Genomic DNA, 11,396 nt, shown 5'->3' on the forward strand with positions numbered 1-11,396 from the left:
TGCCTCCCGAGTGCTGGGATTAAAGGCGTGTGCCACCAACGCCCGGCCCCTTTGCCTTTTTTATAATTGACTGACTGACTTTGAAGAAGGGGCTCACTATGTTGCTCAGGTTGACCTAAAACTTCTGGGCTCAAGTGATCATCTCACCTCTGCCTCTCAGGTAGCTAAATGAAGATGAGTGTCAACAAACCTTTAATGAAACAAAATAAAGCTACACAGCCTTTGTCTTTTCTATTAATTTTTTTTTTTTTGTGTGTGTGTGTGTGTGTCAGTGTTTTGCTTGCGCATGTGTATTATACCAGGTGCATGTTTGGTGCTGAAGAGGCCAGGAGAAGTTATCACATCCTCTGGAGCGAGAGTTATAGGTGGTTGTGAGTCACCTGTGGGTCCTGGGAACTGAACCCAGGTCCTCAGAAAGAGCCACGGGTGCTTTTAACTACCAAACCATCACTCCAGACTCTTTTCCTCTTCTCCATTGTGGGATCACGCCCAGCCTAGGGCTTGGTGCTAAACCGAAAGTCTGCTGCCTCCTGTATGGTTCACAGGTCCAATAGAAACAGATGGTCCAATAGAAAGAGAGGAATGCATGCCATAAAGGAACCATGTGCAGGGGAATGGGCAGTTAAAAGGAAGTCAGCAAGGGATGGGCCTGGACACAAGGTCAAGGTGGACACATTAACCAGTCCTGAAGCAGAGAAGCGAAGGAGGAATGATGTCACGAGAGGCCAGTGAGAGACGCAGCCATGGGGAAGTGCTACAGTCCAGCTGCCACAGGAGTCACAGTGAATCCTTTGACCTCCTTTTGCTGGGCTCAGGGCAGCTGAGACAGTGAAGCAGCCTCACGGGTACAGGGTGGAGAGAGGCTGCCCACTGAATGTGGCGAGGGGGAGAGGTACAGGGAGAATGCACAGAACACCCTCTCATTTACCTCCCAGCGGTCTGTTAGAACGGCGGATGTAGCAGCACCATCTCCACCAAGAGAGGCTGAGGTTATGGCTCAGAGACAACCTCGTGCATGAGGCCCTGGGTTTTGTCCCCGGCACTGCAAACAATAAGATAAATGACTTGACAAGATCAATTACAGCATAAATACTTCGGGGCTAGGGAGATGGCTCCCTGGGTAAAGTGCTTGCTGTGCAAGCATGGGGTTTGGGTCCCCAGAGCTCATATAGAAGCAGGGCACAGTGGTTCATGTCTGTAAGCCCAGTGCTGGCAATAGAGACAGACCGAGATGCCAAGGGCTCACAGCCCAGCCCAGGCCAGGTGAATTGGTGAGCTTTGGGTTTAGTGAAAGACCCTGTCTCAAAAACTAGGGTGGAGAGCAACTGAGGAAGTCACCTGAGGTCCACCTCTGGCCTCCATATATGAGCCCATGAGAGTCCTCACACGCAGGTGTGCACACACACACACACACACACACACACACACACACACACACACACACAATAATAATGAAATAAACACTTAGAGCAAGAGGCATACACGAGTGGACTTTCTAACATGACAGTGTTCCAAATCCTAAAGAGTTTCCAGAAAATAACCCCCAGGACCTGCGGGCTGCAACAGAGGTGGAGGGTGGGATTTCTAGCCTCAAGGATGGCATTTGAAGTGGGCAGCATCCAAGGACTCAACTCTAATCTTGCTTGGCCCTCCCTTGGGAAAATGGAGCCTCAGTGTGGAAGTGTTCAAATGCAGGGGACTGCTGTCTCCATTTGTATCAAAAGCACAACCAAAAGGAAAGTTGGGAGGTGGGTGGTAAGATGGCTCAATGGGCAAAGCACTTAGTGTGCAAAGTGGTGACCTGAGTGTAATCTCTGGGCCCATGCTAACATGGAAGGAAGGACCCACTCCACAAGGTCCTCCTCTGACCTCCAACCCCACACCATGGCAGTTTGAGTATACACAATAGTAATAAAATGTATTTTTCATTTTATGTGCATAAATGTTTGTCTGCACAAATACCTGTATGCTATGTGCATGCCTGGTACCTGAGGAGGTCAGAAGAGAGCATCAGTTGCCCTGAAACTGGAATTATAGACAGTTGTGAGCTGCTATGTGGGTGCTGAGAACCAAAGCCGGTCCTCTGGAGGAGCAACCAGTGCTCATAACCACTGAACCATCTCTCCAGCCCCAATCAAGAAAGTTGTGTAAATGCCCAGGCTCTTCAACAAGTCAGTCAAATGCTTGCATTTGCCTCAGGGCTCAACTTATAAAAGGCCTGAGTGTGGTTCTCACACCCACATGGCCATTACGGCAGACGGAAGGCAGGCTGCAGGAACAGGAAGCTGAACACCTTGAACCACGAGTACAAAGCAGAGGGAACACATTAAGAAATGGCATGAGGCTTTGAACCCTCATGTTGGGAGGGTGGGAGGCAATTACTGTAGCGGCTCACAACCGGTCTCACTGCTGAGTAACTACTGAATGCTCACCCTTAAGCGTGTCTCTATACCACCCTTCCAAGGCCCACAGAACAACATGGAAGACCGGAAGAAAGAGCTTGATGAAGAGATGGAGTGATGGGGAACGTCCTTCTGAGTATGTTTATCTTATTGATTGTTGAATTACTGTTGACCAATAGGAAAACAAGATAGGTGGGCCTAGGAGTCAAAGAGGATTCTGGGAAAGTGCAGAGTCGCCGTGTGAGCCCGGGAAGACAGGACACTTCTTTTTTTTTTTTTAAGATTTTATTTATTATAACATCATTCTGTTTACATGTATATCTGCACACCAGAAGAGGGCACCAGATCTCATAACGGATGGTTGTGAGCCACCATGTGGTTGCTGGGAATTGAACTCAGGACCTTTGGAAGAACAATCAGTGCTCTTAACCTCTGAGCCATCTCTCCAGCCCCAAGACAGGACACTTCTGCTGGCGTCCAATAAGATAAGTCTTATAAAATAGTAGATTTATAATAAAGACTGAGCTAGCAGATGAGAAATCCTAGTCATTGACCAAGCAGCATTTGTGCCTAATATAAATCTCTGTGCATTACTTGGGACCTTAATGTGGCGGTGGGCAGAACTTGGGCGGCCTGGCGGAAAGCGCCCATGTGGCAGCAGGACTCAGGCGGCTTGGCTGAAAGACTTATTGTTACAGTGGAGAGTCAGGAAACACTGTCTTGTAAACATGGCATGGTTGATGCACTCATGAGCTCACAGTAGCCATGTGTAGCCATAAGAAGTTGTGCACAAGATTGGTTCCAGCATCATTCTGTGGGGTTGCTGAAGCAGGGAGGGGTCATGTAGTCCTGCCTCTCCCTGAGGACCTTAGGCAGCTAACAGTTGCTGGGGAAAGGAGAGACATTTTCCTCAGTGGTGTAGCCACTGGTAAGTTGTCCATGCTCCCATAAACCTCATCCATACTCCTGAAAGCAACCCTAATTAAACTCATTGGGTCATCAAAACAAAAGACCTGAAAGTAGATGTGGGGGCCTAATTGGGAAAGGGAAGGGATCAATGGGAGAAGGTAATGGAAGACAAAAATTATCAAAATGAATTATTTACACATATGAAAATGGCATAATAAAGCCTACCACATATACCAATGTGAATTAATCAAAAAATGTTTAAATAAACAATGTTCATTTAAAAAAACAATATAAATGAACGCAATGTGAATTGTCCTTCTTTCCTTTAGAAATCAGACTGGGGGGCTGGAGAGATGGCTCGGAGGTTAAGAGCGCTGGCTGCTCTTTCAGAAGTCCTGAGTTCAATTCCCAGCACCCACATGGCAGCTAATAACTGTCTACAACTCCAAGATCTGACACCCGAAGACTTACATGCAGGCAAAACACCAATACAAATAAAATAAAGGTAAACTATTAAAAAAGAAATCAGAGTGAGATGTGATTATTCTCATAGATATATTTTAGCATGCCAAGAAATTACATACTTACAAAGTTAAATTACTCATGTATTCCACAAACGCTGCGTGTCAATTATGTGCCAGAGGCTGTTGTAGAAGCTAGGAATTCAGGGAGACAAAAGACAGTGGAAGTTCTCTTCTCCTTGAAGTAGGAGATATTTGATTCAAAATATACAAATCAGAGCTGGAGAGATGGCTCAGGGGTTAAGAGCACTGCCTCCTCTTCCAGAGGTCCTGAGTTCAATTCCCAGCAACCACATGATGGCTCACAACCATCTGTAATGAGATCTGTTGCCCTCTCGGGCCTGCAGGGATACATGTAGTTAGAACATTGTATACATAATAAATAAATAAATCTTCAAAATATACACATCGACCTGGGAGATGGCTCAGGGGGTGAAGGCGCTTGCTGCCAAGTCTGGGAACCTGCGTTTGATCCCAGGACCCAAGGAGGTAGAAGGAGAACTGTCTTCCAGCTTCCACCTGGACAGTGGCACAGCACACCCATGTGTGCAAATAAATGAAATACACAAATAAGCGACATTTTCATTTCAGTGCAATAGCAAACGCTACGATGAAAATCCACAGGCAATAAAGAGTGGGGGCTGTGGCGCCAGCTCCAGAGGCAGACAGCTGACCTGCACACCAGCACTGCTATTTCCTCAATGATTTGGCACAAATTAGAAACCTCCCTGGCCCAATTTCCTCCTCCATAAAGATAAGAACCAGGATCAGGTCCTGAGCATTGGGGGATGTGAGAGAATGGAGAAACGTTCTTCGCACGGTGAAACTTCGGTCAACGTGAGCCTTGGTTATTTCACGTGCAGTGGTCCAGGTTGGCTCCCAAGCCTAGGGCGATCTGACCAGAGGAACAGCGAGGGTGAAGGCCTTCCTTCCTAAGAACAAAACCCTACAGGACCAAAGTACACCAGGGAGGCTGCGGCTGACGGAAGGAAGAAGGACAGTGAGTGAGCTGTTTACCGGTTTGCCTCTGACCAAAAAGAAAGGATGGCCAGGTTTCGGGCAATAGATATTCAAGACGTTAACCATTCAAAGGAGCGGACAGAGAGGATCTGGCTGGATTCTGCAGTGTGGAGCAGGAAGCGGGGACCAGGGGAGAAACTGAAGGAATTGCAAGGTAACTTGAATTCCACTGAGAAGCTGGTGGCTTGACTCACGGTGGCGAAAGAGAAGAACAGGGGTCATCGAGCCAGGGCTGTGGAGCAAACACTGGCTCTCTGCTTGGTTTGGTACACAGGCCCTACCCACGGCAACATGGCCACTCCCAGGCAAGCATCTACTGTCTATTGCTAGTTTTTATGTGGCTGTGGCTGTGCCACAGAGACCATAGGAGCTGCTAAACCTTTGGTTCAATCTCTAGCGCCATATAGAATAGGTGTGGTGGTGCATATGCCTATAACCCCAGCATATGCCTATAACCCCAGGACACTAGGAGTAGAAGCAAGAGGACCAAAAGTTCAGGGTCATCCTCGGCTACAAAGTAAGTTTGTGGCCAGGCTGGGCTACGTGAGACCACCCTGCCCTCTCAAAAACACAACTTGGAAGATTTAGAGGTTATTCCCAATGATTCTCTTCTACTCCCTTAGTGCTGGGGAGCAGAGCAGGGATGGAAGGGCTCAAGAGGACAAGCTAAAGCAGGACCTCGGTGCTTCCTGCAGCATCCAGCACACAGCTAGTCCACATGGCAGGAACCTCACAATCAATCGCCCTGTACAGCCGGAGCACTGAGGACCTGGGAAGCCCAGACTAGCAGGCTCCTTCACCAGAGGCGATGCTTGCCTAGCTCTTACTGGAAGGTAATCTCTTGGATATCTGCAAACAGCCAAATCAAACACCCACCCCTTCCACCATAAATGTCACCTCCAGCAGACACAGGCTGATAAACGCTGCCATAAAGATAAGATGTCAAGACAGCCAGCATTAATCCTATTGGCATCTCAGGCCAAGAGCAAACACCAATTGTCTGAATCCCAGTGGGCAAGTGTGCAAGTGTATAGAAGTCAGTCTTCTATGCAACTCCTGACATGGCTTTTATTGACGTGGTCTAGCCTCGGCTTCCTCAAATCTCACACACACACACACACACACACACACACACACACACACACACACCCCTACCTTTCCTTTTTCTACTTCCTTCTTGCTTTCCCCCTTAGCCAGAGCTCAATTTTCGATTTCCACTTCAAGTAAGTGTGTCTCTCTCCATGACTATTCTCTATCTGAGCATGTCCAAGATGTGAACACCACTTCCTCCAACACAATGGGCGGAGCGGAACAGCAGCGGGGGAGGGGGACACACAAATCTCACAGGTTCAAGCCTTTCAGATGTGTGCATACATGCAGGAACATGGCCATCTCACATCTAAGGAGAGATTTGGGACAGGGGTTGGAGCAGGATCTGGGGGAAACCGGTTTTGAATGGCTCTCTAGCAAACATTCAGCAAAGGATGATTAAAAGCCCTGTGAGCCTTTTCCTATGCATTCCTTGTCGTTACATAACCTAAATGCATGACATATTTTCTAAGTACCAGAAAATAAGAGCCAAAATACATGGGACCTTTTCCCAGGCACCAGATCACAGACGGTCCCAAGGAAGACACATGGTATCTGAAAATCTGTTAGAAACATGTGTTCATTAGTTTCCTGTGGCTGTAACAAGAGGCCTGAAGCAATGAAGTTACATTGAGAAAGGGGCTGCTTTTTCCCCCACAGTGCGAGTGGCCGGTTGATGCCATTGCTTTGGGCCTGCAGCAGGGCAGTGTATCACAGCGAATGCATGTGGAAACGGGGGACAAAGGCACTCACCTCACGGCCAGAAAGCAAAGAGCAAGCAAGGAGTGGGCAAAAGTCATGCAATCCCCTCCAAGGGAATGCTCTCAATGACCTGGGACCTCACATTAGACCCCGCCTCTTAATGATTCCCCACATCCCCAAAGTACTACCTAAGGGACCACACCTCTAGCCTGTGGACCTGGGAAGACGCTCAATATCCACAGTACAGCAAGATTCTTGTGTTTTAAGCATTATTCAGGCTGGTTTTCTGTACTTCCATTAAAAAGCAAGAAGGGTAAAGAGCTGGAGAGATGGCGCAGCAATTAACAGCCCTGGCTGCTCTTCTGGAACACCTGGATTCTGTTCCCAGAACCCATATGATGGCTCACAACGCTCTGTAACGCCACTCCCAGGGGTTCTGATGCCCTCTTCTGGCCTCCATTGGCATTGCATGCACACGGTACACAGACATAAATGCCAAGACAAAACACCCACACACATAGAATAAAAATAAGTTGATTTCAACTGTGTATAGTGGTGCACCCCTTTAATCCCAGCACTTGGGAAGCTGAAGCAGGTGGATCTCTGAGTTCCAGGACAGCCAGGGCTGCACAGAGAAACCCTGCCCAGAAAAGAAAAGAGTTGATTTCTGTGTTTTTGTTTGTTTTAAGTAAGTAAGGGCCAAGCATCATGGTGCACATGCCTACAAACCCAAGCATTCATGAGGCACAGGCAAGAGGATCTCAAGTTCAAGGTCAACCTACAGCTACATAAGGAAACCCTGTCTTCCTCCCACACACATCCAATACACAAGAACAAAAACACAAGCATGGTGGCTCACACCTGCAACCTCAGCACTCATCAGGCTAAAGCAGGAGCATGGCAATTGGACTCCATGCTAGTTCCAGGCTAGACCGAGAGAAGGAGCAAGAGCCTATCTCAAACAAGAGAAACAAGCCAAGGACAAAGCTCTCCCCTCAGTGTTCTCAATGGGACAAGGGTACAAACTTGACAAGCCTAGAGAAAACGTGACACATATGTCCCCAGCTTGGAAAGGAGACAAGAGGAGGATAAAGCCCTCCCTCTAATGTCCCAACACTTGGTCAGCAGGCATGGCTACACCATGTCACCCAACCTCTCAATATAACTGCAGAGCTCCCCTCTCAGGTAGAGTGAAGGGAGCAGTGTGGGAACCAAGAGAACGTTGGTCAGCATTGTCTGGGCCACCTTGATATTCTGAAATCTTTCTTTAAAGCTAACCAGGAGATCAAGGACTTCTAGAGTCGGGCTGGCCAGGCTCTGAAGACAATCATTCCGGTTTGCTGTCACTGTTTGCTTTTCTGTTGCTGAGATAAAACTTTCTGGCCAAAAGCAACTTGAGGAATTATCTCACTTTACACTTCTAGATCACAGCCCATCATTGATGGAAGTCAGGTCAGGCACTCAAGGTAGGAACCTAAGGCAGGAGCTGATGCTGAGACCATGGAAGAGTGCTGTTTACTGGCTGCTTACTTAACCTTTCTTATAGAGCCCCAGCGCACCTGCCCAGGGACAGCACTACTCACAGTGGGTTGGGCATCATTTAGCAATTTTTGAAAATGCCTCCCAGACATGCCCACAAGCCAATCTGATCACTGCAACTCTTCATTCGAGGTTCCCTCTTCTCGGGTGACTCTAAGTTTGCGTTCAGTAGACAGTTGACACTATGACAATAGGCTTGACCATCATCCATCTTGGTGACCTCAAGTAGGTTACTTAGTCCTCTGGAACCTTAGTTATCTGTGATGCCACCACTGCATAGGGTCCTTGTGAGAACCAGAGATGATATATGCAGAGGGCATATGGTACTCCAAAAGACAGCTAGGATTTGGGAGGGGGGGATATGGCTATTTGATTTCAGGGGTTTGGGTGGAACTGAACAGAATTGGTCAAACATTGGCTGCTTGAAGTGCTAGGGCTTAAGGTTTAAGCTAAAAGGAAGAAAGCCTGATACTAAAAGTCATACTCAAAAGGCTGAAGAGATGGCCCAGTGGTTAAGAGTGCTTGTTGCCTTTGAGGATAACCTGAATTTGGTTCCCAGCTCACACTCTGCTGTGACTCAAGCTCCAGGGGATCTGACGCCCCCTTCTGGCCTCTGCAGGCACTGCAATACACAGATACACACACTCATAATTTTTTAAATTAAATTAAAATCAAAGCCACATTCACCACATACCTGCATCCATTCATAAACTGAAGCTTGATTGTATCAGTACCCCTGAGCTTCCTACTGGCTTAAGCAATCTCTGTCTCCAACATCCCCAGCTCGGTGCCTGATCTAGCTGCTTGGGCTGCATTCTTGGCCCAGTTGCTGGTTTTTGATAGTTCTGGCTGATAGAAGGGGGGGGGGGGTGGCTCCCCAGATGCAGGGGTAAAGACTGGAGGCTTGGAGAGCAGAGCCAAGGGCACATGTCCCCTAGGCCTGGGGAGCTTTTCCGGTGCCCAGGCTGAGAAGACTATCTGAAAAGATACCTGGGCAACAGTCACTCTTCTCAGGAAGAGGGCCAGCAGTGGCATCTTCAGGCCAGTCTGATGAACTCAGCCAAGGAAACGGCACCAAGGCCGGGAAAGCAAACTCTGATCTCAAAACACGCTGGGCAGTAGGGATTTTGCCAGAGCCATCAGACAGGAAGCCCCGGGTCACATACTGATCTGTAGCCAGCCATGCTCCTCTCACTGTGGGGAAGGCAGAAGTCACTCCTGTGGAGCTGAAAGCTTGAAGGACGAGCATTAGGTTCCCACGGCAAGCCATAGACCATGATTCTGATTTTCAGGGAAACTGGAGATCAATAAGACATCCAGCAGCCTGTAGACCTGCTGGGAAGGGTGGACCACTAAGCTGAGGAGGCAGGAGCAAAGGAGGGAGAACATTCCCAATCCAAGCATGCCGCAGGGTGAGGGGGCCAGGCACAACCTGAGGATACCCATCACCAGCACTGGCACTTGGATGCGACGGCTGCAGCTACTGCCCCTGCCACCCCTGCCCAGGAGATGTTGCAGGCGATACCTATGCCTCCACCAGGATGAAATCCCTACGCTCCAGCAGCACTGGGCCTTCAAGGCCCCAGACAGTTAGTTGTGTCTTGTGCACCAATCCCAGGCCACAATCTAGCACATAGGCACAAACAGGGGGACACACTCCCCAAACACGGAAGACAGACTCTACAGGCGCAGAAGTAAAATCGCCTGCCTGCAGCCTGCAGAGAATGCAGGAAGAACGGAGCACATCGCAGCTACGCCACCAGGGGGCGCGCTGTGCTGGTGAACACTGACAGAGGAGGAGGAAACCTAGAGCCAAGAGGCATACGGCTCCTGAGATAACACCCCTCCCCAAGGTAAATAAAATTCCCTGTTCATAGAGCAAGAACACTGTTCTTGCTTGAATGTCATAATAAACCACTTATTTAGATATCAGTCTACTGCTGTGACATTTGCCTCAAAATAGCGGCAGTGGAGAATGGGGGAGAAAACCCAGAGGCTGTGACACAGGGCTGAATACATAATTGTGGTTTTTCTGCGTTAACGTAGGTAGGGATTCTTCAGCAGCAAACTTTTCCAAAACGGCGGGTCCTGAACTGACTTATCAACAGCAGACCAGGTTTTCTTACTCGGTCAATCTTAGGGTATCCAATCCTCAGGCATCATGGGCTTCCCACCGGTCTCCATCACAGGACTAACAGGGGAAACGTGTTTTGCGGCTACTAAACAGCAATTAAAATACAATGAAAACCCAAGGAACTAACGAGCAATAAACAAACGTTTTGAGGGGTATAACCCCTGTAAGTGGGGCTCTTTCCCATCAACAAACACGGATTCAAACTTGTCTTCCTATAAAGTTGCATTTGACCAACGATCTTAAACACTAGGGAGCCAGGGCGCCAGGCCCCCCGGGAAGCTGTACCTTGGGGCTGCTCACAAGGTGGACCACAGTTGTCGCTCCGATCTCCAGCTGGCGAGGCCGGATGATCAGGAAAGCGTCCTAAGGCCCTGTCCTGGTGGAGTTCACCTAAGAGCGATGGGAACACGACCACGGGTGCATCTTTGCCAAAATTAACTCCTCTGGGAAGCTCTTCTCTCACAAGGAAAGGGTTAGGGTGAGCCGTAAGACCACTATAAGGCTCTGACCAGCAAGTACCATCTCGCTTCTCCAAGGAAACAAGCGCTCAGGGCAGACGAGAAGACACAGCGGGTAAAAGCTGTTGCTTCCAAGCCGGATAACCTCTATTTAAAGCTCTACCCTGAGACCCGCAAGGTGGAAGTTGTTCTGTGACCTCCAGCGCTTCTGTTTCTGCCACACAGGCCCTGCACAGAGTAATAGGGGGAAGGAGGAGGAAAGGGCAGAAGGGAGGGGAGAGGGAGAGGTTGTAATATTTAAAAAGCAGGTGCTTGGGACTAGAGAGATGGCTCACCGGTTAAGAGCATTGGGTGCTCTTACAGAGGACCAGGGTTCAATCCCCAGCACCCACAAGGCAGCTCACAACTGTCTGTGATTCCAGGGCCCGACACCCTCACACAGACATACATACAGGCAAAACACCAATGCATATAAAATAAACTTTTCTTTTCTTTTTTTTCTTTTTTTTTAAGCGCTCAAGGCCAGGACTGCCAACGTGGCTCACTCAGGCCCTGGGACCAGCCCCGCTCCCGGCCTGGCAGAAGTACTTCCGCCCACATCCAAGATGGCGAGGAGGTGGGG

At 48.8% G+C, this 11,396-nt stretch overlaps 1 protein-coding gene across 1 annotated transcript in view; it reads right to left on the reverse strand.

Moving 5' to 3' along the window:
* Slc39a11 (solute carrier family 39 member 11) overlaps positions 1 to 11,396 on the reverse strand; it is a 412,078-nt gene that overhangs the window by 400,113 nt on the left and 569 nt on the right. The gene's annotated exons all lie outside the window — the stretch shown is intronic.

Source organism: Cricetulus griseus, chromosome 7 (genome assembly GCF_003668045.3).
Source record: "Cricetulus griseus strain 17A/GY chromosome 7, alternate assembly CriGri-PICRH-1.0, whole genome shotgun sequence".
NCBI lineage: Eukaryota > Metazoa > Chordata > Mammalia > Rodentia > Cricetidae > Cricetulus > Cricetulus griseus.